The sequence below is a fragment of the Hylobates moloch genome, unplaced genomic scaffold, assembly GCF_009828535.3.
Source record: "Hylobates moloch isolate HMO894 unplaced genomic scaffold, HMol_V3 SCAFFOLD_6, whole genome shotgun sequence".
Lineage (NCBI taxonomy): Eukaryota > Metazoa > Chordata > Mammalia > Primates > Hylobatidae > Hylobates > Hylobates moloch.
The window spans coordinates 21,620,999-21,645,343 of record NW_026652281.1 but is presented as its reverse complement, the minus strand read 5'-3'; the positions used below and the strand labels follow the sequence as shown (position 1 = coordinate 21,645,343).

At 41.1% G+C, this 24,345-nt stretch overlaps 1 protein-coding gene across 5 annotated transcripts in view; it reads right to left on the bottom strand.

The window, feature by feature from the left end:
- The window catches only part of MARCHF3 (membrane associated ring-CH-type finger 3), a 160,669-nt gene extending 138,990 nt beyond the window's left edge, over window positions 1-21,679 (bottom strand). Inside the window, exon 1 of one of the 5 annotated variants that reach the window (XM_058440545.1) lies at window positions 21,582-21,679. The gene's annotated coding sequence lies outside the window, so the exon portion shown is untranslated. Of the gene's footprint in view, window positions 1-8,698; window positions 8,949-16,505; window positions 16,560-19,586; window positions 19,763-20,009; window positions 20,430-21,581 lie in introns of those variants that run through there. The other 4 variants (XM_032156540.2, XM_058440547.1, XM_058440548.1 and 1 more) reach the window with 4 other exon arrangements.
- Between the last annotated feature and the right edge of the window lie 2,666 nt (window positions 21,680-24,345).

Sequence of the window (24,345 nt, the reverse complement as noted above, 5' to 3'; positions counted from 1 at the left end):
CTATGCTCTGTATTTAAGCTGGATATGGAATAAAGACTAAAAATACTGTCAAAATACTTTTTCCACTGAGGAATATTAATCAGCCTTAAAAAGGAAGGAAATTCTGACATATACTAAAACATGAGTAAACCTTCAGGACATTATACCAACTGTAATGTCGCCTACAAAAGACAAATACTGTATGATTCCACCAAAATGAGGTAGAGTAGTCAAAATCACAGAGACAACAAGGAGAATGGCGGTTGCCAGGAGCATGGGGAAGGGAGTTTTGTAAGATGAAGAGTTCTGTAGATGGATAGTGGTGATGGTTGCACAATATTATGAATGTATTTACTACCACTGAACTGTACATTTAAAAATGATTTAAGATGTTAAATTTTATGTAATACACATTTTACTACACAAAAATAATATAAATAATAAAAAATACTTTTTCCATGGAGCCTTCATACTACTAACTTCCTCTCTTAAAAGTGATAACCTGCATGAAATAATCCTAGTTCAAAATAGAATGTTTTAATCTGCATTAAAGACTTTTGGAAATGTGAGCCTAGGAAGATCTCTGAGATTTAAGCAATAAAACTATCCACTCGGTACGCTGAATCCATCAGCCAGTGTACTTCTGTGAAGGACTCTCTATGCTGGAAGTGAATGAATAAGGCTCTGATGACTGATCCAAATGCAGTCATCACGGCATGCCTCTATCTACTCATCCAAATAACCTCAAGCTCTTCGGGCATGTGTTCAACTGCTCAATCTAGCATGAGGGGATGGCTATGCTCACAATCCAAGGCTCTATCTTGGTCTGGGCCCAAAAAATGAGGTATTGTCTCTCATTTGGGTATGCAGCAGAGCACTGCTTTTTTTCCCTAGTCTTTTGCTTAAAAATTAGACTAGGCAAGTATGTTTGCAAAAATTAGGTATCTTCTGTGGTAAAAATTCCTACATATAAATAACAAATCTTCCTCATGTTGCCCGGAAAGAAAAGGAAAAGGAAACTGATTCCCTAAAAGTGTAGTTTTCCCCCACATCCCTATACTATCACGCCTTCAAATATGAAGATAAATAAGATTTTAAGAGAATTCATTTTTAACTGGTTGGTTATTCCTTGTTAACAATTTCAAACACCAGGTGAATCTACAGCTATGACTGTATATAGTTGATTATTGCTTCCCATGGATACTTTTAGTATGTAAAAGCTGCCATTTTAATTGGCATTCAGAGGTCTGCCAATGTGCAAACCCAAGCAGCTCAATTATTTTGCCTAACTGGGAGAGTGAGTTATCTAGAAACAAATGGAATGGCCGATTAAAAGATTTTCTTGGCTAATATTTTCCAGTTGGTCTACAGTTAGTTAAGCCCTATTGAGTCCTTCCACTTCTTTGGATGACCAATGCAGCAAGCGTGGTGAGACATAGTGCTTGGGCCTCTAATCTTAGCTGTGACATTTCCTGTCTCATGTTCTACCATCAATAGTGACCTACTTGCTATACCATGTGATCTTCCAACTGGGGCTTTTGATGCTCACACATGGGAAACACAATTATTTTTATATTTAGCACAAAATGTAGCCATGAAATGTTTCAAATGATTTCCAGCTCAGGATATCCACACTAATCTTATTTTGTGGTAATTCTTTTTTTGCTCTGTCATTTAGAAACATTATAATAGTTATGAACCATTAAAACAAAGCTTTCACCTTTTTAAAAAAGCAGCCTGTGAAAATGCCATGTTATGTCAGTACCTAGTAAATTGAAAACTAACTAGCAAAAAGTGAAAGACTCATGTCCTAGTTACTTATTTTGTTTGAAGAACTGGCTACAAATGACCTTTGTTGAAAGTGATAGGAAACAATACTTCTAGTATCACTGAGGTTTGAAATCATTAGAGGAGTGAAAACAACTTATTAATAATGATAAAAAGAGTAGACAAAAACTAATACTCAGAGATGGAACAGAAGTGTACAAAAAGACAGAGACACAGGATATGTTAGGTAAAACTATGGGCAAAAACTAAAAGCTCACTGAAAAACAGTGCACAATAAGATTGCAAATACCTAGCAAGAAAGCCTTACAATACAACAAAATATGCCTGAGGGTACCTCAGTAAAGTTGGTTTACTAGGCAAAGTAAAATTGTCATTCATAGTTTTTGAAATTAAGAAGAAGGCAATCAGTGCAAATTTATGTGGGTGTGTAACACAGCAAATGACTGTTCAAAATTTTAAGTCTTTTCTTGTTACATTTAATCCACAACCTTAAAGAAATGAATAGAGTACAACACTCTCATAAAGAATAACTCATTCCATGTCACTTGTGAATAAGCAAATTCCCAACACTCAACTGAATCTCCAAAACAGATGTCAGGAGTCTGCAATACACCTATTTAAGTGAATTTTCAAAACTCTGTGGCTACACCAGCTAGAAAGCAGTTGCTTTCTAGTGGAAGTGAATCATAATGGACCTTTCAAATCACAGTGTTCACACATGGAACAGCACATGTTCCACTTTGCCTCTGCCAAAGAAGCCTCACAGCCACCCCCCGAAATACTTGAGAAATATTCCAGCAACGTGTGTGTATCCATCATGGACTCTTTCTCATTGCTACTGCTTTTGCTATACATTTTGTTATAACCTCATGCTGTTTTTCACCCACATAGCTTAGAAAGCAACAACAACAACAAAATAAAGGAAAAGAAAAGCTTCTGTTAAGCCAGGGCTAAATCTACTGTATATGAAAACTGCTGTCAAAGGCAGGCTCTCAAGAGCTTACATAGACCATGTACCCATTTAACTTAAATGCTAATGATACATTGACCCAGCCCTTTAATTACTGGTCTCATTTGCACCTGGATCCTGATGAGTTCTCACAATTATACACCCAAATCTACCCAGGTAATTAAGTGAGGAGGAAAGGGATCCCTGCCAGGATCCGTAAGAAGGAAGTACGACGCAGACAACATCATAACATCCTCTTCCTTTCTTTTTCTGACTTGTCTCTGATGCATAACATAAACACAATCTGGATGAATTAGATTAAAAATTACTCTCACATAGAGACCAATGTAACAAAACAGAAAACCCAGAAATTAATGAATCCGTCTATATAAGGCCAACTGATTTTTGACAAAGGTGCCAAGAACATCCATTGGGGAAAAAACAGTTTCTTCAATAAACGGTGCTAAAAGCAATGGATATCCATATGCAGAAGAATGAAACTAGATCCTACCTCTCTCCCTATACAAAAATCTACTCAAAATGGATTAAAGGCCTAATTGTAAGACCTGAAGCTATAAAACAACTGGAAGAAAACATAGAGGAAATGCTTCAGGACATTGGTCAGAGAAAAGATTTTATGATTAAGAACTCAAAAATACAGGCAACTAATGCAAAAATAAGTAAATGGGATTACATAAAACTAAAATTCTTCTGCACAGCAAAGAAAAACATTAACTGAGTGAACCAATAACCTGAAGAGTAGAATATTTGCAGACTATTCATGTGATAAAGTATTAACATCCAGAATATACAGAGAACTCAAACAACTCAATTGCAAAAAATCAAATAATCCAATTTAAAAATGAGCCAACAGGTATATGGAAAAATGCTCAGTATCACTAATAGAGAAATGCAAATAAAAATCACAATGAGATAACTCACCCAGATACGACGGCTACTATCAAAAAGACAATCTTATACACTGCTGGTGGTAATGTAAACTAGTACAGCCATTATCAAGAGCAGTATAGAGATTCCTCAAAAAACTAAAAACAGAACTACCATATGATCCAGCAATCCCACAATTGGGAATTTATCCAAAGGAAAGGAAGTTAATATACTGAAGAGATATCTGCAGCCCTATGTTTATTACAGCACTATTCACAATAGCCAAAATATGGAATCAACCTAAGTGTCCATCAATGGATGAATGGATTAAAAAATGTGGTATATATACACAATGGAATACTATCCAGCCATAAAAAAGAATGAAATTCTGTAATTTCACAGCAACATGGATGGAAATGGAGGACATTATGTTAAGTAAAATAAGCCAGGAACAGAAAGCTAAACACCATATGTTCTCACTCATAACAGAAGCTAAAACAGTTCATCTCACAGAAGTAAAAAGCAGAACAGCGATTGCTAGAGGTTAGAAAGGGTAGGAGGAAGTTGGGGATAGGGAGAAATTGGTTAAAGGATATAAAATTCCAGCTACGTAGGAGGAACAAGTTCTAGTTTTATAGCACTGTAGTGTTTTATAGCACCCTAGAATGACTATAGTTAACAATGATGCATTATAAAGTTTCAGATAGCTAGAAAAGATATATTAAAGGTTCCCAACACAAAGAAATGATAAATGGTTGAGAAGATAGATATGATAATTACCCTGATCTGATCACTACACATTGTATGTACAGAAACATCACTACGTACCCCATAAATATGTACGATTATTATATGTCAGTTAAAAATAAATTTGAGAAATTACTTTTAAATACAGATGTATTTTACTCACCAAAAAATTCAGATATGCTTTTGAAAATATGACATGGGAAGTTTAGCTCAGAAGTATATTTCATAGTAAGTTACTCTAACAAGTTTTTCTGTAGAGGGAACACCAGAGGACTAGAAAACAATGTCAAGTAGGTTTAGGCTGACACCATGTGAAGAGACAACACAGCTTTTGAGATCACCTGGGGAACGGTCGAGGGAAGATGAGCAGGGAGGAGGGGAAAGTGAAGTTCTTGTCAACGTTAAATGATGATTTATTCAGTTGAATGGGGAAGTCACACTGCAAGCCCCAGAAAATAATGCCTCACAATTTAGTTGGCAAATGACACCACCCACAGAATGACAGGGAAAGAAAAAAACACGAAAGCACACACTTTAGTGGAGAATGTCCCAAGCTGAAAGCCATAGAAAAGGACTTTGGAGGAAAGCATTCTGCTTCATTTCTGTCAACCCCTTCCAAACTAATATCTGAGGTAAAGCTATTTTTCAACTTGTACCTTCATGGTTACCTAGAATCACTAAGAACATAGTTCTAAGAATAAATCATTTTAGTGGATACAGTAGTACACCCCCGCCCTTATCTGTGGGTTCACTTTCTGCAGTTACAGTTACCCTTGGTCAACCATGGCCTGAAAATATAAAATGGAAAATTCCAGAAACAAAGAATTCATAAGTTTTAAACTGTGCACCGTTCTGATGATGAAATCTCATGCTGTCTCACTCCATCCTACTTGGACATGCATCCTCTGCTTGTGCAGCGCATCTATGCTGTCTACACTTCCTGCTTGTCAGTCACTTAGTAGCCCTCTGCATTATCAGATCAACTGTTGCCAGATTCGAAGGAACCCTTACTTTACTTAATAATGGCCCTAAGAGTAGTGATGCTGGCGTATTGTTATAATTGTTCTACTTTTATTATTAGTTATTGTTGTTAATCTCTATTGTGCCTAATTTATAAATTAAACTTTATCATAAGTATATACATGTAGGCAAAAAACATAGTACATATAGATTTTAGTACTAACCATAGTTTCAGGTACCCACTGTGGGACTTAGAACACATTCCCTGCAGACAAGGGTGAACTACTGTTATGAGTTCAAATGAAAAATTATGTGTATTGTATGCAAAAAATTTTTTATTTTTTAAATGAATTTGTACTGCACAATCTACAGAACGGGAGAAAATTTTTGCATTCTACCCATCTGACAAAGGACTAATATCCAGAATCTACAAAGAACTTAAACAAATTTACAAGAAAAAAACAACCTCATCAAAAAGTGGGCAAAGGATATGAACAGATACTTCTCAAAAGAAGACATTTATGTAGCCAACAGACACATGAAAAAATGTTCATCATCACTGGTCATCAGAGAAATGCAATCAAAACCACAATGAGATAACATCTCACACCAGTTAGAATGGCGATCATTAAAAAGGCAGGAAACAACAGATGCTGGAGAGGATGTGGAGAAATAGGAATGCTTTTACACTGTTGTTGAGTGTAAATTAGTTCAACCACTGTGGAAGACAGTGTGGCGATTTCTCAAGGATCTAGAACTAGAAATACCATTTGACCCAGTGATCCCATTATTGGGTATATACCCAAAGGATTATAAATCATGCTACTAAGACACATGAACACCTATGTGTATTGCGGCACTATTCACAATAGCAAAGCCTTGGAACCAACCCAAATGTCCATCAATGATAGACTGAATTAAGAAAATGTGGCACATGTACACCATGGAATACTATGCAGCCATAAAAAAGGATGAGTTCATGTCCTTTGCAGGGACATGGGTGAAGCTGGAAACCACCATTCTCAGCAAACTATCACAAGGACAGAAAACCAAACATCACATGTTCTCACTCTTAGGTGGGAATTGAACAATGAGAACACTTGGATGCAGGGAGGGGAACATCACACACTGGGGCCTGTCAGGTGGTGGGGGGCTGGGGAGGGATAGCATTAGGAGAAATACCTAATGTAAATGATGAGTTTATGGGTGCAGCAAACCAACATGGCACTTGTATACCTATGTAACAAACCTGCACGTTGTGCACATGTACCCTAGAACTTAAAGTATGAAAAAAAAATGAATTATCCCAGTTTGCAATTTAGTCTTCTAAGTATCTTCATTTTTAAAAGATATGTCAAATTAAAAACGGTGTACTTAAAACTGCAATCAATTAAAAAAAACTAACGTTGAGTATTACTCAAATTTACCTCTTGTACAGATGCTTCTCAACTTACAAGGGGTTTATATGTCTTTATGAACCGAATATAAGTTGAAAATATCGTATACGAAAATGCTTTAATACACCTAGAACATCATAGTTTAGCTTAGCCTATCTCAAACATGCTCAGAACACTTATATTAGCTTACCATGGGGTAAACTCATCTAATACAAAGCCTATTTTATAATAAAGTATTGAATATCTCATGTAACTTATTGCATACTATGCTGAAAGTGAAAATCAGAATGGTTGTATGGGTACCATCATAAAGTTGAAAAAAGTCAAACCATCATTAAGTCGAGGACTATGTACACTAAGCTCTCTTGAAACTTGACATAATACGCCTATATCAAAGAACTTTGATATCTGTATCTTTTTTCATCCTCAAACAAAATGAATAATTTTTTTTAGTTTTTAAATTTTATAGGAAAAAAATCTGAGAGGGATATATTCAGCTCAAATGACAACCAGCACCCTACTTTATTCCTAGTGTAGAAGATACAGACTGGATTATTAGAGGCCAAAACTTCTAAATAATCATTCCTTCATTAACTTATTCACTCGTTTGTTCATTTGCTTTACAAAACAGCTAAGGTCTCTACCTTCATGGAGTTTATATTCTAGTAGGGGAGGCAGATAAAAACAAGCAGACAAATGAGCAAATTACATAAGATTGTGAAGCCACGTGCGGCAGCTCATGCCTGCAATCCCAGCACTTTGGGAGGCCAAGGTGGGCAGATCACCTGAGGTCAAGAGATTGAGACCATCCTGGCCAACATGGTGAAACCCCATCTCTACTAAAAATACAAAAATTAGCCAGGTATGGTGGTGGGCGCCTGTAATCCTAGCTGCTTGAGAGGCTGAGGCAGGAGAATCGCTTCAACCCAAGAGGTGGAGGTTGCAGTGAGCCGAGATCGTGATAGTGCACTCCAGCCTGGGTGACAGAGTGAGACTTCATCTCAAAAAAAATAAATAAATAAATAAAATAAAAATTAAAAAAAGATTATGGCAAGTACCATGAAGGAAACAAAAATGGGGCAGAAACAGAAAATTTGTGGTAGTGCAGGGGATCCTAACAGATGAGATGGGGTAGTCCTGGGAGGCACCTGTGAAGAGGAGACATTCAAAGGCCTGAATGGAAAGGATGCCGCCATACAAACTGAAGATGTGTGATCCAAGTGGAGGGAACAGCAAATGCAAAGGACCAGAGGTGGGAATGGGACTGGCTCACTAGACTAACAACATGGAAGCCAGTGTGGTTGGAAAATTGAGTGAGGGCCAGAGGGTAAGTAATGAGGTCACAAAGATAAGCAGGCCCGATCACCCAATGCCCTGTAAGCCATGGTAGTCTTGGGATTGTCTTCCAAGCAAAGGGAAACCATGGAGAGCAAGCTGAACCTGAGTCTAATCCTAGCTTAGCCACTTTGTAGCTATGTGACCTAAGCAAATTACTAGCTCCTCTTGGATGCTAAAATCCTAATTTACAAAAGGGTACTCAATAAATAATGGCCATTTACATTCATCAGTAATTATCAGTATTGTTAATGCTATGAAATATAAAGTTAATAAAAAATTTTATATTCAAATAGCCTATACTGCAAAATAATATGCCAGAAATATAGAATTATTAAGAAATAAGCAAATTATTTTAATCTTTTTCATTCAGTAAAGATCATACACTTATTTAGTACAAATAGATATAAATTAGTACATTCAAGTTCATTAGGGTTTATTGTGGTTCTAATCAGAATAATTATTGATTTTGGCACATTTCTCTGTCCTTAATTAGTCTGCATTGTGCCTTTCCTCTTGCCTAGGCCTTGCCATTTTGTATCCAGATAGTCATGAGGGGAATTTCATAGTTATTTTCCAAGTCACAACAAGTAGTAGACACACTGCCTGCCAACATCTACCCCCCTACCCCATCCCCCAACATACCTATACATACCTCTTTGTTGCTAACAGAATCCTAACTTTGTTCAAGTACACCTCCTCCCTCCGTCAGGCAATGATGGTGGTCCTTTGTTAGTGACACTGACAGATGGACATGCAAAGCAGTTCTGATCAGTGAGTTGAGAAGTCCTCTGGGATTCTTCTTAGCGATAATTTCATATTCTTCAAAAGGAGATCTTGGAATGGGGGCAGCTATGTGCTGTAGATATTGTCTTGTCTCCAAGTAACATCTAAACTGCTGAAGCCATCTTGCAAATACGAAAAGAACCAGTCTTAGACTGGAATGGTCCCTGAGGACAACAGAGGCAGAGAGATGAAAGGACCCTGTTTCCTTGATGACATCACTGTGCCACTGAATCAACCAATCCTGCCACCTGCCTTACTTCTCACACGAGATAATACACTTGCTTACTGCTTATGTCAATTTGAGTTGGAGTCTTTTGTTTTGTATGCAGGAGATATACTATCAAGTGTACCATATTACTTCCATGTGGACATTTCCATTTGGAAACATCACTAATTTCTTTGTCTCTTAGAAGGTCTAGGACAGGAACTAGGACTCTGATTCTAGCCCAGTGATCTCAAGAATCCTAGGATAGGAGATGAGACAGCTTTTTAATTTACAACACTGGCATAGTCACCCAGAAAAGCCCAAGGGGAAACACCCTAGAAATCACAATAGAAAGATGGTACTTTAGCATGAGTAGCCAGTACCAAATAATCTCTGTCTGTGGCTTTCCCTACATGTTAAATTTAAACTTTGACTTTCACCTCCCACCTGTCTGAGACATCTGTTCTTCTCCCATGACCTAAACAAAGCATACTTTTCATTAGTCTTCTGTTGCTATAAAGCAGCCAACTCAGCTCTTATCCAATTACAAGAGTTTCAATAGAGATCACATAGGAGTATCACAGATCCCAGGCACAGGCCAGATGTTAAGGAAGCAAAAACAGTTTCACATTGTACAGGGACAAGAGGATTAATGTGGAGACCAGAGAAGAGGTGCAATGTTGTAAGGAGGTAGACTTACCAGAACAGAAAAGATGAAAAAATCTTGACCGTCTGTTATAGTCTAAATATTTATATCTCCCCAAAAAGACATTGAATCCTAATCCCCAATGTGATAATATTAGAAGGTGGGACCTTTGAGAATTGATTATAAGCCCTCCTGAATGGGATTAGTGCCCTTATAAAAAGAGACCCTAGGTCGATTGTGGTGGCTCACGCCTGTAATCCCAGCACTTTGGGAGGCCAAGTTGGGCAGATCGCTTGAGCTCAGGAGTTCAAGATCAGACTGAGCAACATGGTGAAACCATGTCTCTACAAAAAATGCAGAAATTAGCTGGGCATGGTGGCACGCATCTCTGATCACAGCTACTCGGGAAGCTATGGTGGGAGAACTGCTTGAGCTCAGGAAGTTAAGGCTGCAGAGCCGAGACTGTGCCACTCTACTCCAGCCTGGGCAACACAGTGAGACCTTGTCTCAAAAAATAAATAAATAAATAATAATAATAATAATAATAATAATAATAATAATAATAATAATAAAAATAAAAAGAGACCCCAGAAAGCTAGCTAGCCCTTTCTGCCACGTGAAGTTATGGTGAAAAGGCACCATCTGTGGGGAAGAAGGCCCTCCCCAGACACCAAATCTGCTGGCACCTTGATCTTGAACTTCCCAGCATCCAAAACTGTGAGTAACAAATTTCTGTTGTTTATAAGTTACTCAGTCTATTTGTTACAGCAACCCAAACAGACTAAGATATCATCAGATGACACTGGCTTTTTTTTTCAGCCATGTAGAGTTTTAAAAAGTGAAAATATTAGGGACCAAAAAAAATATCCATTTAATACCCACCCCCGACCAACACACACACACAAAGCATAGATGATAACTGACTATGGAGGGAAGGGATGGAGTAGGATTATTGCTTGGGGAACTGATGGTGGGGGTTAGAAAGGAAGTCAAATAAAAGATTACATCAATGTCTGGTGGTTCACAACCCCCCAAAAGCAGGATGGCATGAAACCAAATTAACCATTCCAGTCTAATAAGAATTTTTCCTATAAGAAAATTATAGAATTATAAATTTTGCATGTAACAGAGAGCAGAAAATATAATACACACAGATTTCATGATTTCATACAGTATTTGAGAAACATTACTTGGAAAATGGGGTGAACATTATAACTGGTAAAAATTTGCTAAGAGACCATAATTAAAACAGAATAGTAAATGGTGCCTTAGCTCGTGAAAGGGTCACTATCGGGATTCCATTTAATGTCTTCATTGCTAATTTGCAGTGAAAGTGGAAATTCATTGACTGTAAGGATGGTATCTAACTGTGAGATGTTGCCAGGGGCAGGAAAGTGGTAGAAAAATAAATGAAGAGGTTAGAAACAACACAACTTAATTAGGTAGATCACCCAAAACACAAAAAATAGAGTAAAATAAATAAAGAAAAACCCGAAACTCACTGGCAATAATTCTGAAGGGAATGAAAAAAGTGACAACTGTTGACATTAGCTATAAAAGTAATAACTTAGCCTAAAAAGAGAAACAGACCATAGCTAGTGAAAACAACAAATTAAGAATCTATCAACAAAAGACACATCAGTCCACATGTCCTGTTTTTAAAGAAATCAGGGTAGGCCTGCCCTTCTCCATATTCTGTGTATATTTGTTTTGGTTTTATAGAAAACCTCATCTTGTAATAAATATGTGTGTTGCTATTTGAGCCATATGATCTTGTTTCTCAATGACAGATATGTGAGCAGGACATGGTAAGAGTAATTAGACAAACAAGGGGGAGGTATCACTGGCAAGGATGGGTAAGGTTGGTGAGAACTAAGGTTTTGTGAGGCTAATCACTTTTTTACCGTGTAGGCTGTCAGAGCATGTAATATCCCATCGGAAAATCACATTGGAATGCTCTAAGCAAGTTCTTTGAGAATGGTCAAAAATGCATTACTCTCGAAGGGAAAAGATTAATGGTGACACTGATGGTAACAGAGCTTTTATAAAGTGGAGTCCTTACCTGAAAAGATGGGGAAAGAGAATATCAAAGGAAGGAAAACAGTATTGGAAGTTGGAGGCTGAATTAAGGAGTAAGTTGAAATTAGGGAAACAAAAGGTAAGAACTTTCTGACTGAGAACCTCAGTATGTGCAAAGTGTAAGAGGAATAAGATTTAATAGTTAGGATACTGAAAAGCAGATATGGGAAAATGCCAAAGCAAATTTCCACAGGGAGAACATCTACTAGTTGCAAGAAAGGGTCCGCATGTAATTGGTTCTACACCCTCATCTGGAACGTCCCTTGAGTCCTCCCAACCCCCGGATCCAAAGGCAAAAGCAGAAGCCCCAGGATATGCAGAAACAGGTGCTCCTGATTTGCAAGACCCAGGAGAAACCAGCATTTGAGTTCATGACCTAATCTGGGGTTGCTCATCTTCTCTGTGGCCTTAAACATTTAAGTACCTCCTAGGCTTAACCATTCAATTTTCTATTTTCTTCTTGGCAGGCAGACATGAGAAGAAAGCACCTACGTCAAGTAAGGCTCCATCTCCCAGATGAGACAGAAAATAGGGGACCTTGATTTCTTGCAATCATTTAAAGCCCCATAAGATCCAACAGAAAAAGGCTATTCTAATGGCCTCTTCAGGTATTTAGGCTTAATTCAGCTGATCCTTGGCCTGTACACATGGACGCATGGTCTGTACATGACCTCAGTAACCCATTGCCCAGGACTAGTGTTTACCTAAGCCATCAGACCATGTGTTAAACATGACTATGTAGAGGGTGCTTTCTAAAGAAAAGGAGATTTATAAACGAAAACTACAGTCTTCCCTCAGTATACACGAGGGACTGGTTCCAGGACATCCACATATAATGAAATCCACCAATATAAGTCCCCTATTTGGTCCGGAGGAATCCATTTACATACAAAAACTCTGTCCTCCCTGTATCTGGCTTTCAAATCCTGCCAATACTGTATTTTCGATCTGCTTATATAAGTGGACCTGTACAGTTCAAACCTGTACAGTTGTTCAAGGGTCAACTGTATTACAAAAATTAGTTTATGAAAAAAAATTTGCTGGAATTTTTTTTTTTTTTTTAAGTTTCCCTCAGGCTGGGTGTGGTGGCTCACACCTGTAAACCCAGCACTTTGGGAAGCTGAGGTGGGCAGATCACTTGAGGTCAGGAGTTCAAGACTAGCCTGGCCAACATGCTGAAACCCGATTTCTACTAAAAAATACAAAAATTAGCCAGGTGTGGTGGTGCGTGCCTGTAATCCCAGCTACTCGGAAGGCTGAGGCAGGAGAATCACTTGAACCAGGAGGCGGAGGTTGCAGTGAGCCGAGACTGTGCTGCTGAACTCTAGCCTAGGCGACATAGCGAGATTCTTTCTCAAAAATAAATAAATAAATAAATAAATAAATAAATAAAATAAAAAAAGGTTCCCTCAACAAATGTCAAGCTTCCCCTTCGTGCTGAACTTCAGACATTAGCAGCCTCCAGGCCAAGCACCATTTTGCTCTTCAAAGGCCCCTAAACCTCCCATGGCCAAAGCTTAGTCACCTGCATTGGATTATAAAAGGAACCGAGCCATTTTCAACTTCAAATGACATTAGAGTGAAGCTGTCCCCAGTTTCAAAGTAGGACTCATAAGTCAGCTGCCTTTTCAAGATATGACAAGGGGTATGGGAACAAAGGAGAAATCAGGGGAGATGACCTAGCCTAGGGTGGGAGTTGAAGACATCCTTAAAGAAGACACATAGGAAGGTAGCGAGAGGAGGAGGCAAGGTAAAAACGAAATGGAGGGACTTTGGAGATGGATGGAGCAGGAATGGATGATATAATAATTCTACGAAGTGCTGAGATCACTGCTAAAGTTGACAGTCGAACACTAGGATTCAGTTATTGCTACCATTCAAACTTTTGGTGAACTATTTTTATGCATATCCTTTTAAGGCCTTGTAAATGTTCACTTGTAATTCTTCGTAGCCTCTAGTGCACCCAGCAACTGTTTCTTGAGTAACCTTGCTTGAGAAGCTACAAGATGAAAAGTGTGGTCCCTCCCCTCAAGGGGCTCCAAGAAGGAGAATACAGGAGATAAGGGTTCTGCCTGAAGAAGACATCAGGTCAAACGGGGACAGTGAAAAGCTTCCCAAAGGCATTAATATTTGAACTGAATCCTGAATTGGCTAAGTAGAGAAGTACTGCCCATGATAGGTACTCAATTAGTATTTGTTAATTAATTTCAGCTCACTTTCATTTGTAAAGATTACCTGAAATATCATTTAAGGACTGGGAGCTAGTTCTGATCACCACTGTTTTCATTATTGTCAATTAAAAAGATAAGTCTATCTATTTTAGTGTTCAAGGCTATAATCTGAAAAAGTACTACATCTTACCTTTGCCAGGGGTGGGGGAGTGTACTCATAATTTTCCCAATTATGAGGTCTCTTGTTGTTCTATGATTTCATAGCAAAGTTTTAAAAGCCTTCAAAAACAGCACATTTTGCTCACTTGAAATATGTTTATATTTTAGCATAAAATATACTCGGCAGCTCCTAACATAATTGGATGGCTTCGCAATGCAAAAACTTGATTTCTTTTTAATCAAATTTTTAGGGCCGGGCGTGGTGGCTCACGCCTGTAATCCCAGCACTTTGGGAGGCCGAGGCGGGCGGATCGCCTGAGGTCGGGAGTTCGAGACCAGCCTGACCAACATGGAGAAACACCGTCTCTACTAAAAAATAAAAAATTAGCCAGGCGTGGTGGCACATGCCTATAATCCCAGCTACTAGGGAGGCTGAGGCAGGAGAATTGCTTCAACCTAGGAGGTGGAGGTTGTGGTGAGCCGAGATCGTGCCGTTGCACTCCAGCCTGGGCAACAAGAGTGAAACTCCGTCTCAAAAAAAAAAAAAAAAAAAAAATTTTTAGAACCACACTGGGTTTCTTGCCACTACTGCAACAGTGAGCAATAAATACATCATTAGATCAATGGTGGTCCAATGACGGATTACTCAAAAGATAGTTCCAGCCAAAAGGAATAAGCCAAGAAGTAACATTGTGCAGAGATTAACAAAGTATTGTTTAAAATACAGATACTGAGTTAATATAACAGAGAAGAAAACACTGCAAAATAGAACAAAACAGCCATAGGTTTATAATACAGTGATATTGATCACAGATTTTCCTAAGTGCTCCAGAGCAGCCACACTATTATATATGCCTCTGATTAGACCCAGAGATGAGAAGGAAAAAGTTATTAAAAAAAAAAAAAAGAAACTAACCAGGGGAAGGCCTGCTGCTATAATAAATTATTTAAAGCAAGTAGGGTGAGCAGGTTGTGAGGACAATATAAAACAGAATCAATGCCCCCAAGAAACCCCAAACCGTCTGCACCTCTATAAATTTCTTACCACCCTGTCTGGCATTTTACTGGAGGTATTTCTTTTCCACCATCCTACCCATCCCACCCCTGACCCTTCACTTTTTGCCCAGTTCTTTTCTCAGAGCTTAACATTTGTTTTCCTTGTGTAACCCAGGATGCTGTCTTCAGTTATATTTTTCAGCTTGTGTCAGGAGAGTGTCTGTGAGGCCACAGATGAGTGCATCTGTCACTTCATTCATCTGGATCTTAAATTTCCCACTGACACTGTAAGCTGGGAATATTTAATATGATACACATATCAACACAACTTCAGTATTATCCTTCATCTTTTTCTTTTTTCTTACTACTGCTATCATTAAATCCACAAGCTTAAGCTGTTGTGAAACTTCTGTAGCTCAATGACTGTCCTATATTAGAGGATATTACTAGACCCAAAAAGCTAAAGTGAAGGTTGGGAACTTAAGGGGGTATTTCGGAGGAGAAATGGTAAAATGGCTAAAATGGAAGAACTGGGAGATGTTAAGAGGGCAGACTGACTTAAAAAGTGAATTTTTTACAAGAAGATTTTGCTATGGGGATAAGGGTAAGAAAAGAAGCATAAAAAACTTGAAAAGAATTTGTCAAAGGAAAGTTAGATGCCAGAAGAATGCCACAGCTAAAAAAAAAAAAGTTATAATAGAATTGTTGCTTAGAAGCTTGCAATGACCTATGGCCCAGTTTCAAGAAAAGCAGCATTCTACTATAGTTTTTGTAACTGGGCAGAAATCAGTCCCATTGTATGATCAGGGGCTGTGGATAGTATATTTTAGGCTTTTCCATTTTTCTAAGTCTATCCAATCACACAGAAGCTAGGCAAATAAAACAAAAGCAACTCTATTTTGCCAGAGCAAAAACATTAGCAGCTTAACATGACAATAGACAAAACAGCACAGGGCTAAAACACAGGTCTAAAGGATTCTACATGTAGGCTTTGCTGCTTTTGTAATCTGGGACTTTTAGCAAATTATTTGCCTCTCTGGGTCAAGAGTGTCTGGTTAAGGTCAGGGTCATTGAACTAATTATTATATATGGTAGTTAACTTTATAAAGAAAACTACTACAAGGTCACATTCAATATAAGAAACAACTTGAAGAAAAAGGTTAAAAAAATTGTAGATGATATGAACGACTAAGCATAACCCTATCATATCACCACGATCCTAAATCAAAACAATTTAAGTTGCAAGGCCAACTTCTCAGTTATTGGTGCCATCTTTGAATATGAAAGACAAGATCTAAATATTATCCTTTTGTAGCTGCTCATCTGTAACAAAGTGGAAAAAAATCATTGTCTTCAAAGGATTGTTAAGATAAGTGACCTATCAACATGCCTGCCAAGTGCTTCTTTAAACAGAAATTACTCTGAAAAAGTCCCAGTGACGATCCAGTGGTCTGGAACAATCCAAGTTCAATACCCTGGCCTATCCACATCCTTTTGTTATCAGGATACTTCTCACCTCTGAAAGAAGTCGTTTTTTTTTTAGCTACTTGGATGGTAGAAAGAGGGAAGGGTAACTTCTGATAGATCCTTTCTCTTTCAAACCTTATTGAGTAGTCTTAAATGGAGAATTATGCCAGTCTGAAATGGGAGAACAGAATCCAAATGTCAGTATCAAATGATAAATAAAAAACTAATTGGCAATAATTAATAAAAATTCACAGTGCTCTCAGTGAAAGGGGAGGTAGCAAACAATTCTTAACCCACATCTCTGTGACAATGAGAAAATCTATTTACCCAATTAATTGGGCAGCTCAAAATACTCCTAAGGTGACTTTCAGAAAGTAAGAATCTCTGGGCCTCTGGGTGGGTGGCCTGGGACACTCTTCCTGGCCACAAGCAAAATAGTCACAGCTTCCCTAGGAGATCATTGACCTCATATAGTCTGTAGTAGCCCATCTGAGGTGCTGGGCTTTGTTCTAGAACAGCTTTTAAAGAGAAAAAGGGTGCCCCATGAAGATAAGGATTTTACCTTGCAGGAGGAAATGCTCAACCGTGTGAATTAGGACTGGCAAAGCCAATCCAGAGCATCCCAGGACCCCACCGAACTCAGAGTGGGGGGTGAAGGAACTAAGACTGGGGTTTGAGGGGTGGGTCTTAAATTCATCAGGTCTTGTTTCATCAGGCAGACTTCCTTAGAATCAGGGCCAGCCTGGAATAGGGATAGCTGAGGATTCCAAAACACTTTCAGACGTAAGACAAAAGGGGTCCATTGTTGAAGACAGAGAGTTACTGCATTACCTATAAATTTCACATGGCCAGTAAATGCCACCTGGACATTTCTCAACAATTATTTGTTAAATCAACTCACAGACTATAATTGTTCTTTTATGTCATTAACACCATTCCAGTGTTTATCAAAGTACAGTGAAGGGATCCCTGGCATCAGAATCACTTGCGGGTGCCTGTGAAAATGCAGATTTCTAAGCTCCATCCCAGACCCCTAAATTGAAACCCTGGGACTGAAGTCCTGCCCAAGAACTGAATTTCTAAGAAACAGCCTAGTTAATTTCGATGATTCATATCAAGGTGGGAAAATTATTATGTCTATATTGTCCGTTAGAAATTTAAAGACACTCACAGATTAGTGTTTTGCATGTTTTCCCCAAAATGTTTATATACCATAAAATTGAAAACAATACTTCTTGTGATGAGCCCTTAAAAACCATTCAGTTTATTCCGCCCATATATAATGAACACCATTATTGAAATGTAATTATGAGCATAAAATTATTGGGAAAAATATGAACTATGCTTCTCAAAAATACTGCCTTTATTTTGCCACTAAAGTAATTATGCTATTAAAGGAATTTATTGTTTTTTAAAGTATCAGTCACTTGGCTGCAAGAACTTATTAAGCTATTATACTCCTCCCATACAATTTTAGTCATCAGAATTTTTATGATAAAGCCTTTTTGTTATTTTAAAACTATAAATTGTGAATCATTGCAACTAGTGATTAGACTGACTATGAATATATGTCCAGGTTATAAATTCCTAAAAGCATGTTTCATTAGAAATACCAAGGCAGTCTTAACTACAGCCTCTGCAATAAAGCTCTGTTTACTTCTATTAAGGTGGGTTGTTTTCTTTTTTGGTGCAAAATGATTCCGTTTTAATGCATTATTTTAACAAGCAAAAGCAAAGGCTTTCTGATATACATGCCATACTGCAAAGCTGTAAACCCGTGTTGCATGGTGATATGACAAGCACCACATTTCTGGAGAGATTTTTTTTTTCTCCTAGAAGCTCCCCCTCCCCAAGCCGTGGCTATGATTATTTCACAAAATGCAGTTTGCCATTTCTAGAGACAAACACTTCCTTCTGCCTCACCAAAACTGCAAGTTCAGGCCAAATATTGAATGAAAATAGAACTTGAGAGGCAGGCTTTGTTTGTAGCATGTTGTTTCTGCTAAGAGTTGCCCCCTACCCAGGCTCCACCCCAGTGGTCGGACTGAAGTGCACATGTTATGTTTTAACAGATGGGCCGGCTGGCGGCTGCTGGGCTGTAAAACAGGAACGCGGAATCTGCACTGAGTGGTATTGAACTGAACGCTCGTAAAGTTCATGGACATACTCTGACCCAGACAGACCAGGCAGATGCAGACATGCTTACGCATACACACTCACTAACACCCCACAGCTCAGAGGATCCATCTCTGTGACCCAAAGGAAGTTCAAGGCTGATTTTCCCCTTCATATATTTACCTCATTCACCTTTTAATTTTATATATACACATACACGCACACATATAAACGTATATATGTGTGTATATGTGCATCTACATCTTCATATACACATACAGAACTATATATCTGAACATTTTCATGTATTTTCAAAGGTCTAAACGTCCCCAAATTCTGGACTTGTTTCTGTCTAGTATTTTCAAAAGCTCTTATTCATGTCAAGTAAGAATTATAAGAAAATATCGTATTGAATTCTATTTAGTCCACACATAATATAAACTACACGCATGTAGTTGGCCTCAGAAAAACAAGCTGCTTTTACCCCCTTACCATTAAGGGGGAAAAAACAATCTAACCCAGATCGAGTCACAAACGGAGTGTCAGGTTTAACCTTGAGTTCTCTGCTGTCAATTCCTGACTGAACTTCATCACTTAAACACGCAGGTGCTCAAACAAACACCAACCGACCAGGCTGACAATCCCTTTCGCAGCCTCTAGGATTCTCCAAGGCTCTGGGCACCAGAACCGACAGCAGCTCCCGCCTGGTCCTAACGAAGTCCTTCGGACACCCCTTGCGGGTGGATGTGGAGGTCCCAGCACCTCAGGAGGGTCATGGATTCAAGTGCTAATAGAAAGCAATTACTTTAGAAAGTTCAAAGCCCAGCAGTGCTCTCAATTCCTCTCAGTAGCGGCAGAGCACTGAAGCCTCCGCTACAGAACCCGGCTGGTACTCCAGTTCTCTGGCGCTGAGACCCACCTTGAGCCCGATGAGCGCTCGCTCAGCCTGGGGATCCAGACGCAGACGCCGGGTCTTATCGTGCGGCACAGCGCGGGTAATTTCTCAGGTACCGCGGTCCGCACGCCGCGGGCGCGGAGGCCGCCCCAGCGCTCCGTGTCGTTGCCGCAGAGGAGCAGGGGACGCGTCCCGGCCCCACCTACCCATGTCAATTACGCCAAGTTGGTGCGGACTGGAGCCGCGTCCCGGGCGGCGTTGGGATGCTTTGACAAGAAGTTCGGGAGTGGGGATATTGGCACGGAGTAAATCCCGCCCAGCCCTGACCTCCCCACAGCGGTCACGCTCGGATGAACGGACCGCCGAGCGCCAGGACGCGTCCCGTCCCCTCTCGCCGCCGCCGAACCGCGCCGAGAGGAGCCGCTAGCCCGGCGCGCGGCCACTCACCGTCTTCGCCAAGTCCCGATCGCAAACCGACGTCCCTGCTGCGGGTTCTAAGGGCCAAGTTGCCCCCACTCGGTGGCTGCTTACGGCCCAGTGGACCAGGGCACATTGGTTCCAGCGGGCACCTCAGGGGGAGTGCGGCAAGGCTGGCGGCCGCCGCGACTACACAGTCGCGCGGAGCGCGCTGACAATTCACGGACCTGCTCAACGAGTGAGGCGAAATGCAGGGCTAAGCGGACCAGGCTCTGGAGGGGAGGCGGGGCCGCCGCGAGGGGCGGAGCCAGCCCCGGGGCGTCATCAGCCCATGACTGGCGGAGCCGACAGCCAATCGTGGTGGCTCTGGGACCGCCCCGTAACCGCCGTCCAGTAGCCTGCGGCCGAGGGCAGGCTGGGGAGACGCGCAGGCGGCGGGGAAGTTGGTTTTTGCGAAGTGCTGTGGCTGCCAGCGGGCGCTGCGGGGCTCTCTGCAATGGGACCCGAGCGGCTCTGGAGGGAGGCGGCGGCCCCAGAAGGCCGTTGGCTGAGAGAGACCAGGAGCCCTCGGAGCCGCCGCGCGCATAGCGCTGTGGAGCAAGAAGCCAACAGCAGCGCGGGTCGACACGCCAGTACCTGGCGCCCGCAGGAGGCGCGGAACTTAGCTGCCCCATCGGAGCCCCGCCCAGAGGAAGCTGAGGGCCCAGAAAGGATGAGTTCCGGACCGGGTCGCCCAGCCACAAGTGGAAACCTGGGCTCTCTGGAAAAGGTTCTGATCTCTATCTGGCTATCTCTGAAACAAAACTCCAGCCCCGCAAACCTCCCAAAGTTCAGTACACGTCCCCGTCCTCACCCCTGCCCTCCGGGCCACTGGCAGCGGGGGACTTGCCGGCGCCTCGGGTCTCCTCCTCTCGACCCAGGGCGTTGCGGGCACAGATGGCGGCCAACAGGAGGCTTGGGCGCTCGACGGCGCCGGAACCTGTGAGACCGTCGCTCTGGGCGGGCTGCCCTGCGGGGTGGCATCCTCTGCGGTGACTTCTGCTGTCTTTTGGGTCCGCTAGGATTCCAAAATCCCGGGCGGGTCGCTAGAATTATACATCTTCGTGGACAGGAAGCCCCAGAACGAACCACATCTGTCCCACTCTGCTTCTGCCCTCCTTCCCCTTCGCAAGCTCCTGGCTGGGATGGAGACGTCGGGCGAGCTCGGAGATCCCCACCTCTCAGGGGTCACTCGCGGCCGAAGAGCCTGGAATATGGCCTTGTGGGCCCTTCCCGCCCAATCCCCTAGGACCCCGCTGCTCATCTTGTCAACCAGTTTCTGAGCCCCTACCCTGGCTGCAGCACGTGTTCGCACAGGTGCGCTGAGGTACTAACGTAGAATCAAAAGCAGGGGGTTGGGTGTTCTTGCTTTCCCGCTGAAACCTAGAATGTAAGCAAGCCCTAGACCGTCAGCTCTGGGTGGGTAGGGGCCTCTCCCTGCCTAGAACTGCTCTTGCCATGGATAGGCACCTAACCCATATTAGTAGGAATAAAGGAATGCATGCCCATAACAAGAAAGGGGTCAAACAACCTGCTGCCCTGATACTCACTTTTACCACTTACCTCTTGCTTCCATCGCAAGCCCACTTTAGACCATTGCCTCATTCAGGTCCCTGAAGTCCTAAAGGTTTTAGTCTCTCAGTATGAGCAATTATTCACATGTAAGGGAGCTGCAGGTGTTATTTCAATGCCATCTGGCCTCTATAAGGTCTTGCATCATAGCTGACCTCTCATGAGAAGGTTCTGATGAGGTCACCAGGGAGAAGGAATGTAAAGGGCTGGTGGCTGAAAAGGAGTGAAATGGCCCCTTTTAGGTGAGCTCTGGCCTGGTTTGAATTTCATTTCTGTCTCCTCAGCTCCCTTTCTCAATGGGAAAAGGTCCATAGGAAGGTTGTCAGAAGGGCAAGAGACTAGGGCAGGGATAGCCCTTTGCAGACCGTGAAAAATTGCTCAGTAATGCAAACATTGTCCATATTTAAGTTATTTTCTATCTCGTGAACCAAAGGACTGCTACAGGCAAGGAAGACCATCTGACTCAATTTCAGGAGTTCCTTAGCATGCTGCTGACTGGCCTAGGAGAATGGCCTTTGCCCATAAAGTATTAGATGTAGACCACATGAATGGAATATTTACCAGGTTTCTGCCCAGGTCTGGATTGGGTAGGGACATGGCTGGAGGTTCCTTACAGGAGAGAAGGCCAAAGAGAGAGAAGACTTGACTCCCAACCTGATTCTAGCAGAACTCCACTTTGATGTGTTTTTAACATTGTGCTCTTCTGTTTGCTTTCACGAAGGCTGCCATGAAACATCATCTTTGACTAGAATTATCAGGAAATGCTCATGGAAGAAATATACTTCCTTGGGTTTTTTTTCCTACCACACTTCAGGATATAACTAGAGAAAACATTTGCCAACAGTGCTTATCATATTACTACCCTGTGAAGGTTTTCATAGATGCTGATTATTATTTTTAAAATCATTTCGGGAATAGGAGCCAAACACTAGGTCGTGACTGTACTTACTTTAGTATTTACATTACATGATGAAAAATGGAAATAAAGGAAATGTCCTGTCATGAAACAAGTTAGAATTAGGTGACTTTCATGTCCTGATTCCCATGGTTTTCTGTTTGTTTCAGACAGATAAGATCATCCATGGGTTCTTGGACAAGTAACAGGTCTCATTTTCCCATGTAGACCAGAAGACATGGAAGAGACAGCATATTCGGACTATATTCGTATTTCCATACCATCTTTTGTTGTAATTGATTTTCAACAAGAGCCCCTAACAATCTCTTGAGTTTGGGCCATCCCCATATTCTACAGGGGAAAATGAGATCTGTTACTACTCCAATAACCCATGCTGACACTATCTGTATGGAACAAACAGAGAACCATGAAAATCTGAACATGGAAGTCACTTGTTTAGTTCCAATCTATTTTGTGAAAGGAAATTTCTTTTACTCAAAGAGATGAAGAAATTTACGGAATGGCTTGGGAATGAGAAGATTCAGGTGGGACCAAGGAAGCAAAGCTTGTTCTTTTGTGGATGGTAAGATTGTCTTCAGGCACTGTCACTCCTTTATGACACTAAGACGGTATTTTAGAAACTCCTAAATTTCAATAGGATGTGATTGGTAGGAGCCATGGGTTCTAATCTTAACAGCTGCTGTGGTGGGTGCTCCTGGCAGTCACTCATCCTTTGCTATCTCTTGCTTCTTTGATTATAAAACAGTAGTGGCAGAATTGGCCCACTATGTGTAGCTGCATAAAGGGGACATCATGACAATGGTTATGAAGCACTGCAAATGCATTGCATTTATAGTAGTACTGCCTGCTAAAAAGGAGACGAAAATGATGTTGAGATGGGAAAATAGTGTGGTATGAACAATTCCTATTTACATGTGCAATTTCCTCCTTCCTTCCCTTCCTTCCCTTTCTTTCCTCCCTTCCTGTCTCTCTCTCTCTCTCTTTCCCTCTTTCTCTCTTTCTTTCTCAGACTCACACTCTGTCACCCAGGCTGGAGTGCAGTGGTGCAATCTTGGCTCACTACAACCTCCACCTCCCAAGTTCAAGTGATTCCCTTGCCTCAGCCACCCGAGTACCTGGAATTACAGGCGTGGGCCACCACACCTGGCTTATTTTTGTATTTATAGTAGAGACGGGGTTTTGCCATGTTGGTCAGGCTGGTTTCCAACTCCTGGCCTCAAGTCATCTGCCCACCTCAACCTCCCAAAGTGCTGGGATTATAGGTGTGAGCCCTCATGCCCAGCCCATTTATTTTAATCTCATTAGATTATTGTCCTTTCAGTATTTAAGTGGAAATGAGAGGAAACCATCTTTATTCTTTAAGGAGGAATACAGCTTCTAAAAGTTTTGGTTACCTAAAGTTTTTGAAGGTATAATAGGAATGAGTTACCAAAACAAGAAGAACTGTAGAAGCAGACCTAGAGTTGAGGAAAATTTTACTTACATGGATAGTATTTTTTTCCTCTCCCTGGCTCCTACCACCTCTCTCAACATGTATTTACTGAGAAAGTTTTTCACAATTTAAAGAGGTTGAGCTAAAGATCCTAGCAAGGAAATGCAATCAGAAGCTGCAGATTCTTTATTTATGTATTTATTTTTGAGACAGTCTTGCTCTGTCACTCAGGCTGGAGTGCAGTGGTGCGATCTTAGCTCACTACAACCTCTGTCTCCCGGGTTCAAGCGATTCTCCTGTCTCAGCCTCCTGAGTAGCTGGGACTACAGGCACGTGCTGCCAGGCCCAGCTAATTTTTGTATTTTCAGTAGAGACAGGGTTTCGCCATGTTGGCCAGGCTGGTCTTG